Below are 19,711 nucleotides of genomic sequence, written 5' to 3'. Positions count from 1 at the left end.
CGTGAAGATCTCATTCACCCCTGTCACCTTTCTGTGGTGTAATAATTGCCCTCTTTCATGATTATACACTTAGCCCACTAAGCAAAAGCCAGTAAAAGGCAGCTTTCTAGTGGCGTTACTATGTAGATACATCTCGCTAATCCTTACCAGCATACGGTCAGACGATTGATATGAAAACTCCCTGTATACGTGTGTCTGTGTGTGTTTCCGTTTCCAGGCTTGAGAAGAGTAAAAGATCCTTTACATTCTTAAAGTAGATTTGGTACAATACAGAAATAAGAAGCAGAGAGTTAAAAAATGGACCGTGGGTTATATTTCTAAAGATATGAAATGAGTCCAAATTTCTGCTCTTCCCTGGAGTGGCAGTGAGCTGTTTCTCTGATGAAAGGCCTCTAAAACGGCCCGGCTTTGTTTCTGCTATTCTGGGAGCTAACTGGTTACGTTAGTTTCAACTGATGCCCCAACTCTTTTCTGGATGCTGCATGAGTTGAATGGAGTCCTGGATCATATTGAAGGTAAATGTATGAAATGCGGTGTTCTACTTCCAGTGGGGCATGCTTGCTGCCTTCCCTCTTTGCTCACTGAATTTTCAAAATAATAATAAATGCTTGTAACTCTGAATAAGATGTTTGTGAAAAATGCACTAAAGCAGGCATCAGGAAACGAATACTCTGGCTTTGCCACTAACTAGGTGAATGATTTAAGGCCAGTCATTTTCCTTCACTGGGCTCCATATTATCTTTGGAAAATAAGATATTTAGACTCTTTCTGTTCCCTTTTATCTCTAAATATCTGTGATCTATTGTTTTAAGACTACCTTTACCAGACAGTAACATTTATTATGAGATACTGTTTTTCATCCTCTTTAGAAAAATGTGTTTGATTTATTTACAGAGTTATAGCAGCCATTTTGAAGCCCTCTTTTCTTTGTTGTCATCTTGAGAAACAAATCAGCAGTGAAGTGTGATAATATCTGTATCTTCTTTTAACTTGCAACTCTTTAGCAGCGCGGTAATAAATAAGCTGACAGGATTTATTGACAAAAGAGGAGAAGCTCATTGTTTGTATGAGTTAATCTTCTTCCCTGTGATGCATTAATGTCCTTCAATAAAGATCATCCAGTTTTGTCCCTACGGTTCAGGAAAGAAGTTTAGAATGTGTTTCAAACAACAATGCTTTTGTTTAATGAGTCAGAATCAGAGGAATCTATAGAACAACCCAGAAGGAAATTTTTAAAAAAGGAAATCCTTGTTCTAATGGAAGGGTGCTGTGGTAAAGATGCAAGTTACTCAATGCAAAAATGCAAAGGATTCATTTTTCTTTCTTACCTTTGTTTTTCCAGGTTCCTTCAGTTAGAGCGCTCCTAAAGATAGTGTTTCTACAAGCTGGCCCTGGGAGGACATAAAGTTAAGGCCTTTGGGTGATAAAGGTAAGACAAGAGGAAGAAGTTCAATCTGTATGGCTGAGTTTCATGGGTTCATTCATTCACTCATTCATCAAATATATCAAGTACACCTAAGTGCCCAGCGCCATGCTTTGACCTACATACAGTTCATATCAATCACTTAGTGTGTTTTACTCTCTTTTTAAAAATTCTGAGATGTATCAAGCTGTTAGAGAGGAATAGATGATAACTAAACATGTGATGTTTTTATGCTCACCACAAAGCTTTACAATTTTTCAATATTTGAGATATCTTTTAAAAGAAATAAAATCTTAGAGATACGTTTCCTGTTCCTATTGCCTTCGCTTATTCTTTTGATGAGATCGACAGCCTTCATCTGATGTATTTCCATACATATGCATGTGTCTATGTCAATTTATAAGATTGGTTTGCATGTCTTAAATTGTATAGAAATTGCATATGAATAATATCATTCGTATCATTCTGCAACCTAATTTTTTTGCTCAATCTTATGTCTTTAGCTTAAATCCGTATTGATACAAGCAGCTCTCCTTCTTGCATTTTAATGCCTATGTACTGTTCCATTGTTTGAATATTCCACAGTTTGTCTTTTCTCTTGTTCAGGTATTTTCAGATTCTTTATATTTTTTGGGTGTTCCTAACCAGCTCTACAAGAAACAGAAAAAATACGTTGTAGAGCTATTCTTGTACAAATGAGTGAGAGTTTCTCTAGTTCTATACCTAGTGTGGATATCGTTGGATGAAAGGATATGTCTGTCTTGAAATTTACTAGGCATTGCCAAGTTACTGTCCAAATACTGTGCTTGCACTTATTTACCTTCGCATCAGTCGTGTGTGGGTGTTTCCATTGCTGCACAACTTTATCAACAAGTGGTGGCTTAGGGTTTTCTTTACTTCTTTGTTCTCAGAACATTTCGCATAAAATAGAGATTCTTGTTTCCTTGAATTCTTGATAAAAAAATCACCTGTTAAAATCACCAGGGGCTACTGTCATTTTTTTGAGTGGAGATTTTTTTTATTACTGATTTAATGTATTTAATGATTATTCATTTATTCTGGCTTTCTATTTTTCACCAGTCAATTTTGGTAATTTACGTTTTGTAGTCAATTATTCATTTCATGGAGGGGTTCATATTTATTGGTGTAATGTTGTTTATAATATTTTCTTACGATTGTTTAACTCTTTATTTTCTCTGTAGTTATGTTCTCTTTTTGGTTTCTAATATTATTATGTGTGACTTTTGTTCTTCTTGATTAGTCTTGTTAAACTCCTTTATCAGTCTTTATTTTATTTTTTAAAGAACCAGATTTTGGTTTTAATTCTCTATATTATCTGTTTTCTATTCCACTACTTCTTTCTGTTACCTTTTTATGTTTCTTCAATTTTCTATAGGTTTAGTCTGTTATTTTTATAGCTTTGTTTTTTTACATCTTTCTTGATTTTAATAAATGCATTTACTGCTATAAATTTGCCCCAACTACCATTTTAGCTGTATCCCATAAGTTTTGCCAAATAATACTTCTACTGGTCAGCTCCAAATATATTGTGTTTCTTATTGTTGGTCCTTTATAATGAGTAGAGGCATTTTGGTCTCCTTATTCCTTCGTGGCCTGACTCCTGGAAACCAATGTCTGCTTTCAGGCTTGGGGCCTTGAAGCCCCATGCCTTCAGCTTCGCTTACTTCATTGCATTTCAGTTCTATTTCTGGTGCATGAGTACGTTCATCTCCTTTTTGATCCTAGCTATATCTTTTTGATTTTCCATATTTTTTCTATCAAAACTATGTTTGCATAAATCTACTGCACCATCTTCACTGGAGGCCCCTTTTGCCCTCTTTAGCTATACCGATGACTTTCATATCTCAGACTTTATTAGGATGAGCAATTAGGAAACAGGGAGTAGTCAGTGTTTATACTCAAGACTGTACAGTATGTTGATTACAAGGAAGGGGATACTGAGTTAGTCATGTAGATAATTGGTCTAAGCATGGACCAATATAAGAATGGATGTAGGGAATGAAAGAGAAGAGATCATTTACTTTGTTAATACAGTTAGGAGGTCCATGTCCTCACCTTGCAACAGAAGTTAATATAAAGTCGTTTCAGACTGAGTTACCACCCTTAATCTCTGCACAGGAGGTGATTCTGAACAGTCCCTTAGCCAGACATAAGGGATACAGCTATAGCAGACCTGTAGAAGGGCCATCCTAATCTACAGGTGGGTACATACTTGTGCAATCAAAATTCAAAAGAAGATAGATATAGCTGATATGTGATTGAAACACAGGCTTCCAGAGGCCTGCCCCGTGGCCAAGTGGTTAAGTTCTCGTGCTCTGCTTCGGTGGCCCAGGGTTTCGCCAGTTCGAATCCTGGGCAGGGACATGGCACCGCTCATCAGGCCGTGCTGAGGCGGTGTCCCACATGCCACAACTAGAAGGGCCCACAACTAAAATATGCAACTATGTACTGGGAAGCTTTGGGGAGAAAAAGGAAAAATAAATCTTAAAAAAAAAAAAAGAAAAGAAACACAGGCTTCCGTTTTTCCATGTTTTTTGACTTGTGATTTGATTCTTTTTCCCTTCGAAAAAGTAGGGGATTTGTCTGCTTTATAGTTCTCCTCCCTTTAGAATGGCCTGCCCTGTAGATCATTTGCGGTGGTATTTTCATCTTAGTAATAGTAAATCTTCCAATCCATGAACATGGGCTGTTTTTCTTTTTATTTCAGTCTTTTTAAATTTCTTTCAGGAATGTTTTGTAGTTTTCAGTGCACAACTCTTTCACCTTCTTAATTAAGTTTATTCCTAAATATTTTATTCATTTTGATTTTATTGTAAATGATTTTTTTTAAATTTCCTTTTCAGATTTTTCATTGTTAGTATAATAAATATGACTGATATTTGTGTTTTGATTTTGTATCTTGTAACTTTGCTGAATTCATTTAATAGTTCTAATAGTTTTGTTGCGTTTGGAATCTTTGGAGATTTTCTACGTCTAAGATCACATCATCTGCAAACAGAGACAATTTTACCTTTTCCTTTCCACTGTGAATGTCTTTTTTTTTTCCTGGCTTAATTTCTTTGGCTAGAACTTCTGTTACTATGTTGAATAGGAGGTGGCAAAAGTGATGATCTTTGTCTTATTCCTGATTTCAGAGCAAAAGCTGTCAATCTTTCACCACTGAATGTGGTAATAGCTGTGGGCTTTTCGTATATGGCCTTTGTTATGTTGAGGAAGTTATATTCCTAGATTATTGAGTATTTTTATCATGAATGGGTGTTTTATTCTGTCAAATGCTTTTTTCTGCATCGAGATAATCATGTGATTCTTATCCTTAATTCTCTTAATGTAGTATACTAAAATGATTTGTTTTTGTATATTGGATCATCATTGCATTGCAGGAATAATTCTCACTTGGTCATGATATATAATCCTTTTAATATGCTGCTGAATTCATTTGCTAATATTTAGTTGAGGAGTTTTGCATCAATATTCATATAGGATATTGGTCTGTTATTTTTTTTTCTTGTGCTATCTGTCTGATTTTAGTATTGGGTTAATGGTGGCCTCATAGAAGGAGCTTAAAAGTGTCCCTCCTCTTCAGTTTTTTGGAAGAGTTTGAGAAAAATTGGTGTTAATTCCCTTTTAAAAGTTTCATAGAATTCACCATCTGGTCCTAGGCTTTTCTGTGTTGGAAGTTTTTGATTATGGATCCAATCTCCTTACTTGTTATAGGTCTATTCAGAGTTTCTATTTGTTACTGAGTCAGTTTTGGTAGTTCACGTGTTTCTAGGAATTTGTCCATTTCATCTAGGTTACCTAATTTCTAGATGTACAGTTGTTCATGGTATTCTCTTATAAGCCTTGTAAATTTTAAAATTGTTTAAATTTTAAAAATGTCCCCACTTTCATTTCTGATTTTAGTAATTTGAGTTTTCTTTCTCTTTTCTTAGTAAATCTAGCTAAAGTTTTGTCAAAATTTTGTCAAAAACAAAATCGTTCATCTTTTCAAAGAACCGCCTTTGGTTTTGTTGAATTTCTTTATTGTTTTTCTATTCTCTGTTTTGTCTCCACTCTAACCTTATTTCTTTCCTCCTGCCAACTTTGGGTTTAGTTTGCTTTTCTTTTTCTAGCTCTGTAAGTTTCCTCCAGTTCTTTTGTTGATTTGAGCTCTTTCGTCTTTTTAATGTATGCATTTAAAACTATAGATTTCTCTCTTAGCACTGCTTTCACTGAATCTCATAAGTTTTGCTATGTTGTGTTTTCATTTTCATTTGTCTCAATGTATTTTCTGATCCTTTATGATTTCTTCCTTGACCCATTGGTTGTTCATGAGTGTGTTGTTTAATTTCCTCATGTTTGTGGATTTTCTAGTTTCCCTTCTGCTATTGATTTCTAGTTTCATTCCATTGTGATCGTAAAAGATACTTTGTATGATTTTAAACATTCTGAATTTATTAAGATTTGTGTTGTAACCTAACGTATTGTCTGCCCTGGAGAACTTTCCACGTGCACGTAAGAGGAATATGTATCTGCTGTTATTGGGTGGAGTGTTCTCTGTCTGTTAGGTCTAATTGGCTAATAGTGTTGTTCAAATTCTCTATGTCCTTACTGATCTACTGTCTGGTGGTTCTATCGATTATTGAAAGTGGGATGTTAAAATGTCTAATCATTATTGTAGAATTGTCTATTTTCCCCCTCAATTCTGTCAATATTTGCTTCATATGTTTTGAGGCTTCTTTGTTAGGTTGTGTTTGCTTATAATTTTTAGATACTTTATTGTATCGACCTGTTGTCGATATATAATGTCCTTCTTTTGTCTTGTAGCATTTTATGACTTACTGTCTATTTTGTCTGACCAGGTTTTTTTTGGTTACTATTTAAATGGAATATCTTTTTCTATCCTCTTACTTTCAGCCTCTTTGTTTCATTATATCTGAAGTGAGTCTCTGGTAGATGGCATATAGATGGGTCTTGTTTTTAATCCAATCTGCCAATCTCTGTGTTTTAATAGGAGAGTTTAATTCATTTATATTTAATGTGATTAATGATAAAGAAGGAGTTATTTCTGCAATTGAGCTGTTTTTTCTGCATATTTTATATGTTTGTGTTCCTCAGTTCCTCCGTTACTGACTTTTTTCTGTTTAGTTTATTTTTTATAACGTACCGTTTTGATTTGCTTCTTTCCTTTTCCGTATATTTTTTAGTTATTTTCTTAGTAGTTATCTTGGGGATTACAATTAACTTCTTAAATATATAGCAATCTGGTTTGAATAATACCAACTTAATTTCAGTACTGTACAGACACTCTGCTCCTGTACAGCTCGTTTTGTTCAGACATTGCTTTCCTGATTTCCTTTAGTTCTTTTTTCATGGTTTCCTCTAGCTCATAAAACGTCTTTAAGACAGTTGCTTAACATCTTTGACTAATATTTCCAATGTCCAGACTTCCTACGTGATGGTTTCTATCAAATTATTTTTTCCCTGTAAATGGGCCATTTTTCTATGTTTCTTTGTATGCTTCGTGAATTTTTGTTGAAATTTGGACATTCTGAGTATTATATTGAGTTAACTCTGGAAATCTAATTCTTTCACTCCTCACAGATTGCTTTTTTTTGCTTATTGAGGGCTGGAGTCATCTTTTTATGATTTTATGGGCTATTTTTCCAAAGTATGTTTCTTCGTTGTGTGTGAGCACTGAAGTTTCTCTTTCATTTTCTTTATGGTCAGCTAGTGACCTGACAAAGATTTCCGTAAATGTCTGGCTCTCACTGCAGGGGGAAAGGCCTGGTGATCTTACGTCCCTTTGTGGCTAGGAAGGCGCGTTAGCCCTTTGGTGTTGAAACAGTAGCTGACTTCTGTGCCAGCCTCTTAGTCATCAAAAACAGCAATCAGCAATCAGATTACAAAATCTGTATGCCTGGAAGCTTTTATTGCCCATCCTAACTCTAGCAATTTGTACTTGGAACATGGACTGCAGTCTGCACAGCTGCCTCCCATGGGATTGGTGGATGGGGGATGGTAGCTGGTACCCATAAAGGCTAAAATTGACCAAAATTTACCAGCCTCTTCATCAGGGTCTCATCAAGCTCTCCCCTGGAAGTTGCAAGTGTTCTACTAGATTCAGAGTTCCAAAATAGTTGCTTTAGACAGTTCCTGCCGGCATTTGTTGTTTCTGTGGAAGGATAGATTCCTGGAGTATCCTACTCTACCGTCTTCCCTCACATCACTATGAATTGCTTTTTATTGTTTTTTTTGCTCCATTTTTTATTTGAGTGTCAGTAAGTTTATTGTTTTGTTTTAAAGGTCAATGTACAAAGAGTATTGAACTTTGGTCTGAACTATGTTTCTGTTTTTTGTTTGTCCTTTAGTTTTGTTGCTATTAACGTACATTCTATTTATGTTTTGAAATCTATTGATTTTTTTGTTCTTTGAGAATTAGAAAGTCCTTTCCTTTTTCAGGATCAATTACATATTTACCTACATTTTCCTCTAGATGTTATGATTTTATTTTTTGTATTTCATTTTTTAAACCATGTGGAATTTATTTCAGTGTATGGTATGGTATGTGGTAAGCATCTAATTAGATTTTTCTAATTGTAAGCTAGAGTTCCCAGCACTTTTTGTTTAGTAACCTGCACTTTACCTGTTGGTTTTGAACAATGCCCTTTATCATAAATTAAATTGACATTCCAGTGTCTTATTCTGACCTATACGTTCTGTTTCAATGAAATGCCTGCCAAGTCCTTCACCTACACAACTTGATTTTAAAACCTTATAACTTTAGTGGATTGTATTATTCCAAATCTTTGTTCCATCCTGAGTGGTAAGATTATAGATTCCCATCCTTTGCCATGAACTTTGCAGTGCCCTCCGACTCTGATTCTGGGCGTGGCCATATGACTTGCTTTGGCCAATGTGATTGTAGGAAATGTGATACAGAGAGAGACTTGAAAAGTATTTCTAGAGTTGGGATTGCCGTCTTTCATTTCTGCAACTGCCATGAGAAGAACATATCTAGGTTACCCTACTAGACCCAGAAGGAGGATGAAAGACATATAGAGAGGAGCTACCTCGCCAAGCCACCCCAGCTAGGCTTAGCCTAGGTTAGCTAACTCTTAGTCAACTTACAGATGTTTAAGAAATCCCAGCCAGCATCTGTAAAGCTGAATAGCCAATCCCTAACTGATTCACAACCATGTGAGCTAAATAAATGCTAGTAAGAATTTTGTGGTTGCTTATTATGAGGCAGTTAGCTAATAACTAACCAACTAAAACAATCATACATTTTAATTTATGGTAGGATGTCAACTCATTTTATTTATTTACTAGTTTGCAAAAGTATTTTGTAGCTATTCTTGGTTATTATCTTGGTTTCCTTGATAATGTAATTATTTATGTAAATATCTTGTGTTTTACCTTGACCCAGTCTAACTCTAAGAGATCTTTGAAAGTGAGCCTGATTTACTCATTTTTAGTAGTCTCCATCACAGTGTCTAGCTCAGAGCTTCTTTGCCCATGATGATACTCAATGCCTAGTCACTGTTGAATAAAGAGAGTAACTGCAAATCGAGTCCCAGAAACACGTACTGAATTCCTACCTTCCCGTTTACCTCATTACCTAGAATGAAACTTAGAATGTTTGGTGCCATATAGATGCAGCTTAAGTTTAGATGTGTGTTTTTGTATTCTGTAGTCTCTTCTCCATGGTAGTAATAGCTGTTAAAATTTACGTCAAATGGCTACCTTGGGTTGTGATAGCATTCATAATATAGGAGCTATGTAACTAGTTTTCATCTCTCTTTGTTTTTCAATTTTACTTTATCCTACTCTCCTCCAGCTTATTCTGGGATCTTTCTTACTCTCTTTATTTTTATTTCAAGAAACTAAGTAACGTTTGAAGCAGGGAGACAACTTTGATTCAGTCCAGTAAGTAAGAATGTAAGTAAGATTTCCATGGGGTTTCAGTGACCTCATATGTAATGCCTTAAATAATAGCAAAGTAGATTTATTATGCATAACTTAGGAATTGAAAGTCCAAATTGCCTGGCTTTTTATTTTGTTTGAGGAAAAAAAAGGTGGGGCAAAATATCAGGGTCTACTGAATATGTCACCATTGTAATGCAATTAATTTTCTTGAGTGAGAATGTATTTTTAATTTTTCTATCAGGATTTGCTGGACCCATCTTCCCCTTAATATTTATCTCACTAGAGATCTTATTAATGGTACTTTATCTTTTGGCTGCACCTTTCTCTCTTTCCATCTGTTTGTGGGGCATTTTAATTGCCTCTACAGATCTCCACTACAACTAAATGTTTTCTGAGGCAGCCTATGATAGATGGTTCTGCTATTGTGTTTAATCACTCCCATTAAATATTATACTAAAGCTGAATTATGATGAAATTAAATAAAAGAATAATATATTACATTGCTTTTCATTTAAAAAACCTCATTAATTTATATTTGCATTTAATAAAACTAACCTCTTAAATCATTTTGTCCAAAGTTGAAAGAACATATGTTTCCCCGAAAACAAAGGAGTTAGAAAAAGGTAACTAAATTACTAGTGTGATGACAGCGCTTTCAAGACACTCTAGTCTTGTGTTTCAGGATGTGTGAGAAGCATGTAACTTCCCTAATTTTTATTCAGTCAGGCTCTTCCCAGGACCTTGTGCAGGTCATATGACCTTGTCCAAGTCACTTAACATTTCTGAGCATCTGCTTTTTAAAGTTTTTATTTTCCAAACTAATTACCTTCCTCTGTACAGGGTAAAAGGAGATAGCTCTGCTACTATAATAATGATTCTCCTGGGATGTTTGCAGTCCAATCATTATAAAAGTATATGTTAAGATAGAGTCAATGTGCCACTCTCCTCCTCTTTTCTGAGCCATACAAATATAGCCAACTTGGTGTAATGCATGTAAATGGCCTCTCGAAATCACCTACATGTGACTGGTGCATGGCGAAACAAGGGTGCCTGTAGCACAGTGTCTGTGATATAAATAAACACTCAATAAATGCTTATTTTATTAAGTTTTCACTTCTGAGTAAAAAGAATTCTTTTACCAGATTGTTAGGTACCTGGTTACATACATGAGCATTGGCAATAATATTTGTGTAAATTGATACTAAAATCATCTCCAATAAGAAGCATATATCTATTTTTTGTTATTCAGATAAATCCGTCTGTCGTGGAAAAGACATCTCTAGGTAGAAAAAAGCTTACAGGATTTCTACCTTGAGCTGAAAAGATCGTCTGTGAAGACAGTTGCACACAAGCAAATCCAATGACAGTTACTGAAATAGTTGGAGGAATATTCTGTTATTAAGACACTTATAAATTTTGACCATTCACATTAATTAAGAAAAAACAAAACAAAACTCCTCTCATTTGTCTTCCTCTCTCCAAAATGTTTGCCATGTCGAGAGTACAGGCAACTGCAATTTCTCTTGGCTCCCTTAATCTCCCCCCGTATCTACCCAGGTCCTCTAACCATCGACTTTTGTTCTTTTCTTTCCATTCTTGATGCAGAATAATATACTTGACCTACTTTTAAGATTTAGCTTGAAAGGAGAAAGCATCTGATGCAGAGGCCAGGATATGATATTTTGATGGATAAGAATGGGTCAGGATCAAGAGCAAGCCAATAAGAGAGAATATCCAAAAACCCAGAACCAGGAAATGAGGAAGTAGAGTTCTAATCCAAAAGGAAAAGTAACAAATCAAATCAAGAGACCAAATAAACAGTCTCTACCATGGATGTCGGAATAGAGAGAAACTTTGTTGACTGGGCACTTTCCCCATTCTCTTAGACTTGTGCCTCCTTTTATCATATCGAGGACCCTGTTCTGACTTGATGTTCAGTAAAAAGCAGAAGTGGTGCTCTATATAAGGGTCTACAAGTGGCTGTTGGGTGTCTGGCATCAGATGACAGTCCTGGAGGCCTGGAGGCAAGTACAGAGACCAGTAGACTGTAAGAATGGTCTATTCTGACTTCATGCCTCTTGGGCTTCCTGCTACCTCTCCTATCTTAATGTAACATGTTTTATGTGAAGAGTGTGTCATACAGATTTTCACTGGTGGAGAAAGTTAAGGTTGTTTTTCTGTATTCGGACAGAGAGTCTGCATATGAGATACTCCATAATGACATGGCTAGAGCCCAGCTTGGTGAAAAATTACTTTCCAGTGGTTGTGAAGACGATGCTCCTGAGTTAACCTTATCAGACTGAATGCATTAGTAATCACATCCAACAGAGCTCTGTTGTACAGGTTCCCTGGAAAAGTGCTCTAAAAATAGAGAGCAGCGTATTCCTAGAATAATCGTTGAATTCAATGTAATCTTCAGAAATTAGATAGGGAGTACTAGGTAAAAGAAGGAGTGAAAGGAAAGTGATAATGAGAACACCTTTTATCTTACTACCAGTGATAAAGAGGTTTTCTGCTTTAGTTTATTCATTAATGTGAAAATTTCTGAGATATTACCTTTGTACTTTAAACAAATGGATCTTTATTCTTTTCCTCGTACATCAGTTTGTCTGGTGTAGGGATGTATCCATGTGATACTAAATTATGTGCATAAAAAGTTAAAATTCTAGTCCATTATCCACAGTGTTTGGCCCATGTAATACAAAATCCACCTATTTTCTAGTTCCAGGGAAATGGCTCCACTGCCTTCCATACTCTGTTCCTCCTGGCCTCTGAAGCTGCTGGAACAATTGTGAACCAGTTGCCCCTATTGATATCACTTCAATGCCCTACGTTAGCAAAGGAGCAAATGAACGAGGGCACTTGTCACAAGAACTCTTGGGGTCCGTTTGTTTAGTCTTGTGCTTCTTCCAAACAGTCTTCACGTCACTTGGGGCAATGAGGAAAGAAAAGTACCTTCATTATGTTATCTCTGAATCCAGCTGGGCCAGAATTTGGTTAATTTAAATGAATGAGAGCATTTGAGAAAGATGGATACATCTGCACAGAGGGGGCAAGCAATAGGAAGATCCAAATGGCGGGCGGGGCAAAGTCCATTTGTATAGATGGTAGAGTCAGACCAGCCAGGGTTTTAACCTAGGCTCTGCTTGTTACTAGTCACATAGCCTTGGGTGATTACTTAACCTATTTGAGTCTTATCTGTGTAAAATGAGGATAATATTGCATAACTCACAGGTTGCTGTAAGAAAGAAATGAGATAGACGGCATATAGTAAGCATTAATAAGTGGCACTTTAGCTTATCTTAGAACACAGTATCTGTAAGGGATGAAAGATGCCAGTGCAGGCGAGCAGTCATCTTGAGGGTTCTAGGGAGCCTTGACAGGCTGAATTGAGTAACTTGTGGGGAGAGAGGAGCTTTTGAAAGTGAAAGGAACAGCACAAGCAAAGGAATAATAAAAAGGAGCCTCTTGGATCAGATTTAAAAAAACAGAGTTGCAAACAATCTCTGTCTCATGCAAGCAAATCCCAAGAAAAAGAAAGAGGCTCCTTTAAAACCAGCTTTTAGGGCCTGGCCCAGTGGCTTAGTGGTTACGTTTGCATGCTCTGCTTCAGTGGCCTGGGGTTCGCTCGTTTGGATCCTACACACCACTCATCAAGCCACGCTGTGGTGGCGTCCCATACAGAAGAACTAGAAGGACTTAGAACTGTGTACTGGGGCTTTGGGGAGGAAAAAAAAAAGAGGAAGATTGGCAACAGATGTTGTTAGCTCAGGGCCACTCTTCAAAAAAAACCCCAAAAACCTGGCTTTTAGACATTATTTTTTATGTTTACCATTCTTATTGCCAGTAGCCTGATTAAGTTGGAAGTACAATCAGTTTTCTCAGGAAATGGTATCGGTGTTAATTAGAGTGGTGTGCAGCTAGCGGGTTTCAAGTATCAGGGAGGTCGATGGAAATTTTAGTCACTGCAGCTTTGAGAGCATCTCTCAAACCATGCAGTTTGCAGACTTTTTCACATATCCCAAATAAAGAAGCCTGCTAACTACAGAGCCAGCTATGAACAGGATTACTGTTAACAACACTTTCAGAAAGGGAGGAAGAATCGGGGAACAGAACCACTTGAAGACTGCCACTGTCACCCCAAGGGAGAAGGAGTATATGACATATTCCATTATTTGAATACACTTAGGCAGTGTTAATTCAGCTTTTTCTTTATGTCATAAGATGTACGTTTAATGGTTTGAAGGCCCTCTGGAATATATTGCTGTCCATATGTGTAGCTAGAGGAAACTTAAAATGGTACTCCTACAATAATGGAATTACACTCCCAGAGAGCTTTCTGCTGGTGCCTGCAATAATCATTAATCACTCTTTTGTTTTTTGGGTTTTTTTGCTAAGGAAGATTGACCCTGAGCTAACATCTGTTGCCAATCTTCCTCTTTTTGCTTGAGGAAGATTGTCCCTGAGCTAACATCTGTGGCAATCCTCCTCTATTTTATGTTGGACCCCACCACAGGGTGGCTTGATGAGCAGTGTCAGGTCCGTGCCCGGGATCTGAACCTGCGAACCCCGGGCTGCTGGATTGCATGAACTTAACCTCTATGCCACCGAGCCAGCCCCTGTTTTTTTTCGTAAATACTGAAGTCAGGCGTTACTTACGTCACACTTTTGCCTAGGGCCAGCTGTGCATATAAGTCTAGGTATTATTTTAAGAATTTGTTTACTTAAATCTTTAAATTTTCATTCAGTTTCTATTTATAGTTCTCATGTGTGACTTTTCAAGTGTAAGGACGAGTCAAAAATAAGACCAAATTCCCTAATGAAGACCGGTAGCTTTCCTTCGGGAAAAGGTTTAAACGATATTTGATGAGTTGTATCCTGATGAAAGGGAAGCATTGCACTGTGATTTTTTTCTATTTTAAAAAGGGTCTTTTAAACCCTTCACGTCCTCCTGCCTTATCTGCAAAGATATGAAGATAATTATGGATGTTCCATTCCAGCCTAGGCATACAATTTAGTGAAAATTCAGATTCAGTAATGAGTCCTTACAGCAGAATCCTAATCCTCCTCTTTCAACTCGTGCTTGTGTCTTTGGCGTTAGAGAAACGGGAGGAATGTTTGGTTTTATAAAATGGGCAAATGGCGAATCTTGTTGTGGGTAAAGATTTCTTTTTAGCTTAGTGCTTTAATGACTGACACTGCACTTAGAACAAGTAATTTTCATTTTATTTCATTTTTCCTTAGAGTATAACATCCCAGTAAATAAAAACAAATAAGGAGAAATATTTAGTTTTATGTGCTTGAGTGGGACTTTAGCCTCAGAATGGCAGCCTTCTGGGCTGTGTTGTCTCACATGCGCCTCTTCCGTGATTTGTGCTGCTGGAATACTATAAGCTCACACATCCATGAGTCTCTGGATGAGTTAGGATCTGCATACATCAGCTTCTAGAAAATTCAGACAGCAAATACAGTAAAGTGTGCACTTACACAAAACACATTAGCTGTGTACGCTCCTAACTATGGCATCAGTTTGACACTTGAAAAGATAATTCTGTTCCAATCAGCAGCAAAAGAATGTTCTGTTGTTCTTCAATGAATAGGGCGTGGGAGGAGTAAGTACGTTGATGTCGAGAATTGTATATGCCCTCAAATTCATTTCAGCCAAGTACAATTATGTATGACATGCATAGCACCATTTGGAAATGATTTTAATCATTTGTTTTCAAACAAATCAACTTAATGGACTTAGTTGATCATGAGTAGTTTGGAATTCATAGTTTTAATTGGAAATCCTTGTTGAAATTGTACTCTTGTACAATTAAAATCTCCATTAGCTGAACAAATAGAACATTGCAAATAGGCAGATTATGAAGTGAAAAGGAAGAGGAAGGAAGGAAAAGAAAAAGGAGTGCCTCTCAGTGTGGTGTTAACAGGTGTTGGCTCTGAGAAAAGAGCAAAAGGCCCAAAAGGGATAAAAATGTATAATTTTGATACAAATACTTTTGGGGATTTTATGTATGAACAATCCCTTACTATGGTGTGTTAGTATGCTGGAATTTGGGGAAACAATGTTTTTGAGGCCCAAGTATACAGGAAAGTTGTGATCATCAGGAGAGAACTTTGATCCTAAACCTCTGGAAACAATATCACCCTCATTTTCATTATGAAAGGTTAACAGGGAGACAAGAATCCAAGACTTTGACACAAGCCTCAACTGCCGGGCCTGAAAAGATAACGAATCAGCATCAGTTTTCTGCACTGCATAGGATCTCAGTGGGAGACGCTGAGTAGTGAGGCTGCTTGTTGCTCAGCTGTAATTGGGGGCTGCTTGACAGTCAGCTTGCCAAAACAAAAGCAGCTACGCGAAAACTTGTTACTGTAATCGGAAGTGAATGAGCATACTTCTCTTTAAATATAGATTTAAATATAGTTCAATTAAGTCTCTTTCTATGAAAAGATCTTTTTAAAAAGACTATTTGGGAAACTAGAGACAATGATAGGAGGCGAATGAATTTTGTTGAATTTTTCCAGGAGGTGATTTCTGTTCAGAGATAAAAATTTGTAATTTGGAGATTAATAGAAGTTCTATACTATTTCTTAATGGTATACTTTATAGTTCCCCACTCTCAAAGACATGGTATTATTTATAATAAAATATAATTCCTTTGAGTACGTTAAAGTGTTTTATAACAGTAATAAGTAAAACTGAAGAATCCACCTCCTTGAGAAATATGGAACCTGTTTATTGTGTCTGCCTCAAGGAAAAAAATATTTCCATAAGCATGGGAGAAATCAGAATTTATACAGGATAAAAGATGTATCTTTTTTATAATCCTTCTAAACAATATTAGAGCAAAGACCAGTAGGGCTATGCAATTATTTTGCTGCCATAAAAACATTAATGTATATTCTTCACTCAATTTCAACCTGATTATTTGAGTGAGCACGTGTCTTTGGGAGAGACATACATAGTGAAGTGGGGAAGGAGCTAGGCACCTGCTTAGCTAACTAGATGTCCAGAATCCACACTGTTCACCAGTGTGTAAGAGCCAGATTCCATCCGATCCACCTTATTATAAAATATGACAGTATTATTAGATGAATGTTATTCATGTAGGAAATTGTGTGTGATATGCATAATGATTTTATGTGCATCTGAGAACGCTTTCCTAAAGTGATGGCAGTGTGCATGTTTTATATACATGTATTCACATTTCAGAAAGATCTAAAGTCACTGAAATAGAACAGAGATATTAGCATCTCTATTGAATAGGATTTTAAACATTAATATGGAGAAATTGGGTTTCTGACAAGTTATAGTATATCTATTTGGGTGGCTCTCAAATCTCTATTTCCAGCCTAGACCTCTCCACAGGATTTCAGTTCTGTATAGTCAGCTGTCCACTGGGTAGCTCTACCTGCATATCCCATTGGTCCGTCAAGTCAACATGTCCGACATGGAACTCATGTGTTCTCTACCCAAGCTTATTCTTCCCTTTGCTAGTTCCACCTGTAGTGAGATATAGACTTACATTCAATTTGAAACCACTCCCTAATCATTCTGCCTCCTTAGCACTTTTCATATATGGCACCTTCTCTCCATCCTCACTGAGTTCAGTCTCTACTCATCTCTTCCAGCTCTTTTGCTTGTTTCCAATCTTGCCTTCCTCCAGACTGTGCTGTCCACACTACTGCCTGAGTTTTTTATGGAATGTATATCTGATCATGTTACTCCCCTAACTAAAGGACTTCAGTGGGACTTCTAGATAATCACATGTGTTTATCTGAGCCACTTGTTGAAGCTCATCAAACACGGATAGTAAAAGCAGCTAAAAAGAGATAAAACCACAGGGACAAAGAGGATGGGAGAGGAAACGCAGAAGACTAGACGTATCCACGCATTTTGGAAGACAGAGAGCAAATGAATAAGTAGCAGGGTCGTTATTATCTACTCAATTTATGTCACAGAGTAGAAAGAAATAAAACTTAAATATCTGCAGGAGAAGTAAATTCCTGTAACACAACAGAAAGGGTCAGAAACTAAAGGCAGCAGGTAACTCTAAAGGCAGATTTACTGGTTTTTGTTTTTAAATAGGAACAAGAAGACTGGTTGAGAGTCTAGATAAGGAGTAAGACCCAGATCCCCTTAAAAAACTCACTTTGCTTCCTTTGACCAACAATTCTGGAGTAGAATATATGTATTTTTTCAAAAGTTCTTTAGTACCTTAAAATATGCATGATATCCATGTGAATATATTTGTATAATTTCATTACAATGCACACAAAACATAATCATTTGAGAGCCTCGGCAATTGTGATTCTCTGCCACTGTTTTCTCTTGCAAACTTTATGTGTGCCTTTCAGGCACCACTGTTTTCAGAAAGTAGTTTTTCAATAAATACGTAATTGACTTTCAATGAACAATGTGTGCAAATTGGCTCTTTTACTGAGGCGGGGTTTATGGGAAAGGGGAATTCTAGAAACTGTAACCTGAAAAATCTTGCATCTTTCTTGATGGCTTATTTGAGATCCGATTGTAGTGTAGCAATTGGTGTTTAGAAAGGAGCAGCAGATGGAAACCATACATAAAGGGTGAGGTCGCAGAGACCTGGGAGAGATGACAAACTGTAGGTAACATACACTGTGGAATTACATTGCGGATTTACAACCTGCCTCGTATTTTGGTAGGTGGCAGAGAATGATTAGCACAGCCCAGAGATAGGATACGGAAAATCCAGTGTTTGGGGAATGGAAAGATAATAAGGCTGAGATAAAAGGTAGGTGGGTTGTAAAATAGGTTGAAATTATGTTTCATATAAGCATGGTATGTATTGTGATTTTGAATCCTTTTCAATTTCCATATCTCTCTAGTGCCAACTTGGGAGACATATTGTCATGACTGAATTGGAGAGTTGACAGCATACTAGAAAGTATCATTGTATAGTTTGGGACTAGTGAAGATGGAAATCATAATACTTTTTTTTTTTTTGCACAAACACCCCAGGAAATTAACCTCCAAATACAACTGAGAAGTAGGCACTGTTACGGCTTCTTTATGGATCAGTAAACTGATGAAATACGGTGAAGCTGTATAAGTAGACCAAAGATGTACAAGAAGACATGCATCGAGGAGAAAATAAATTTGATCCCTGCTTCTCAACTCTTGATTTAACCAGAGACAGATCTATCCCAAACGTGAGATTTTATAGAGAAGCAGGAGGGAATTAGGAAGTGAAATCTGATGAGTCTTTGCCCTGAAATATTACAGCTGTCATTCCCAGGGCTCTAGTCCCGAGATTGTGGCAGGTTAAGATATTAAATTTATATTTTTCTGGGAACTCTTCATGGACTGTTGCCATATCAATGACAATGCAGACAGAAGCACGATGATTTTAAAGGGAGTGCTTCGTGTACCCTGGGTAGAGTATAGCCACACTCTACAGCGGCTAACAATGTTCGTCTGAATTCTTTATTATTTATCACAAAGATTGCTGTTTTCTGACATAATCTTTCTTGTCTAAGAAACAAATATCAGTGGTGCATACTGTAAGTATGCTTTAGCGTCTGAACTTCTGTCCTAAAGATCAAAACATCAAGATGGACCCCAAAGAAAAAAGTGAGACGGATATAAATCAAGCGTTTTTAAATTTAAAAACCTTATATCCTGTTTCTTGAGTGCTCTCTCTTCGTTTAATGCATTAAGCATCCTCTGGTTCGGCCATGAACATAAACCGTGACCAGTTTACTGAGGAAGCCTATAATCAAAAGAACATATAATGATATATTTGTCTTTCCTTTCTTGTCTTTGCATTTAATTTTCATATATATCCATGTTTGTGCAGTGACTTTGAATGTGTCTCCTGGAGGCAGATGCCCATGAAAGTTTAACGGCAAAGACAGTACAGGGGAACACAATGACCAAGAGGGGATATGTTGCACAGTGTGGACGGGGCCAGGCTATATGGGAGAAGGAGGGAGGCAGGGTTCGGATATCAAAGGGCGCCAGCATATGCACCTTTGTCTGCTGTGGAAACTAGCACATAGATAAGGAACTCTCTTTTGATTATCTCCTCTCTATATCTAAGGACAGGTTTCAGATGGATTCCTTTAAGGACTTTTCATTATAGTTTTAATAATGGCCATGCCAACATACTGTCTTTTAAGATTATAGAAAAGGAACCAGTTTGGGAGAGCGTGCCCAGTGCGCGTGTCCACGTCACCAGTCTACCTCTGCCACACTCTGGGGGTTGTTGGGTCGGGGGATGAAATGGTCTGAAGATACTGGAGGTAAATATTTTCCCTGATACTATTCTTTTTGTGCAGCAAAGCGATTAGAAGGTGTTTTAGTCTGTTAAATAA

General features: G+C 36.9%; 1 long non-coding RNA gene across 5 annotated transcripts in view; it reads left to right on the top strand.

The window, feature by feature from the left end:
* Window positions 1–19,711, top strand: part of LOC139080947 (uncharacterized) — a 716,757-nt gene that overhangs the window by 299,863 nt on the left and 397,183 nt on the right. For all 5 annotated transcript variants that reach the window (XR_011535838.1, XR_011535837.1, XR_011535839.1 and 2 more), the window contains one exon: window positions 1,343–1,429. This is a non-coding gene — a long non-coding RNA (uncharacterized lncRNA). The remainder of the gene's footprint in view (window positions 1–1,342; window positions 1,430–19,711) is intronic.

This window comes from Equus przewalskii, chromosome X, assembly GCF_037783145.1.
Source record: "Equus przewalskii isolate Varuska chromosome X, EquPr2, whole genome shotgun sequence".
NCBI lineage: Eukaryota > Metazoa > Chordata > Mammalia > Perissodactyla > Equidae > Equus > Equus przewalskii.
The sequence above is the reverse complement of the archived record's forward strand: the minus strand, read 5'-3'. Positions and strand labels throughout refer to the sequence as shown.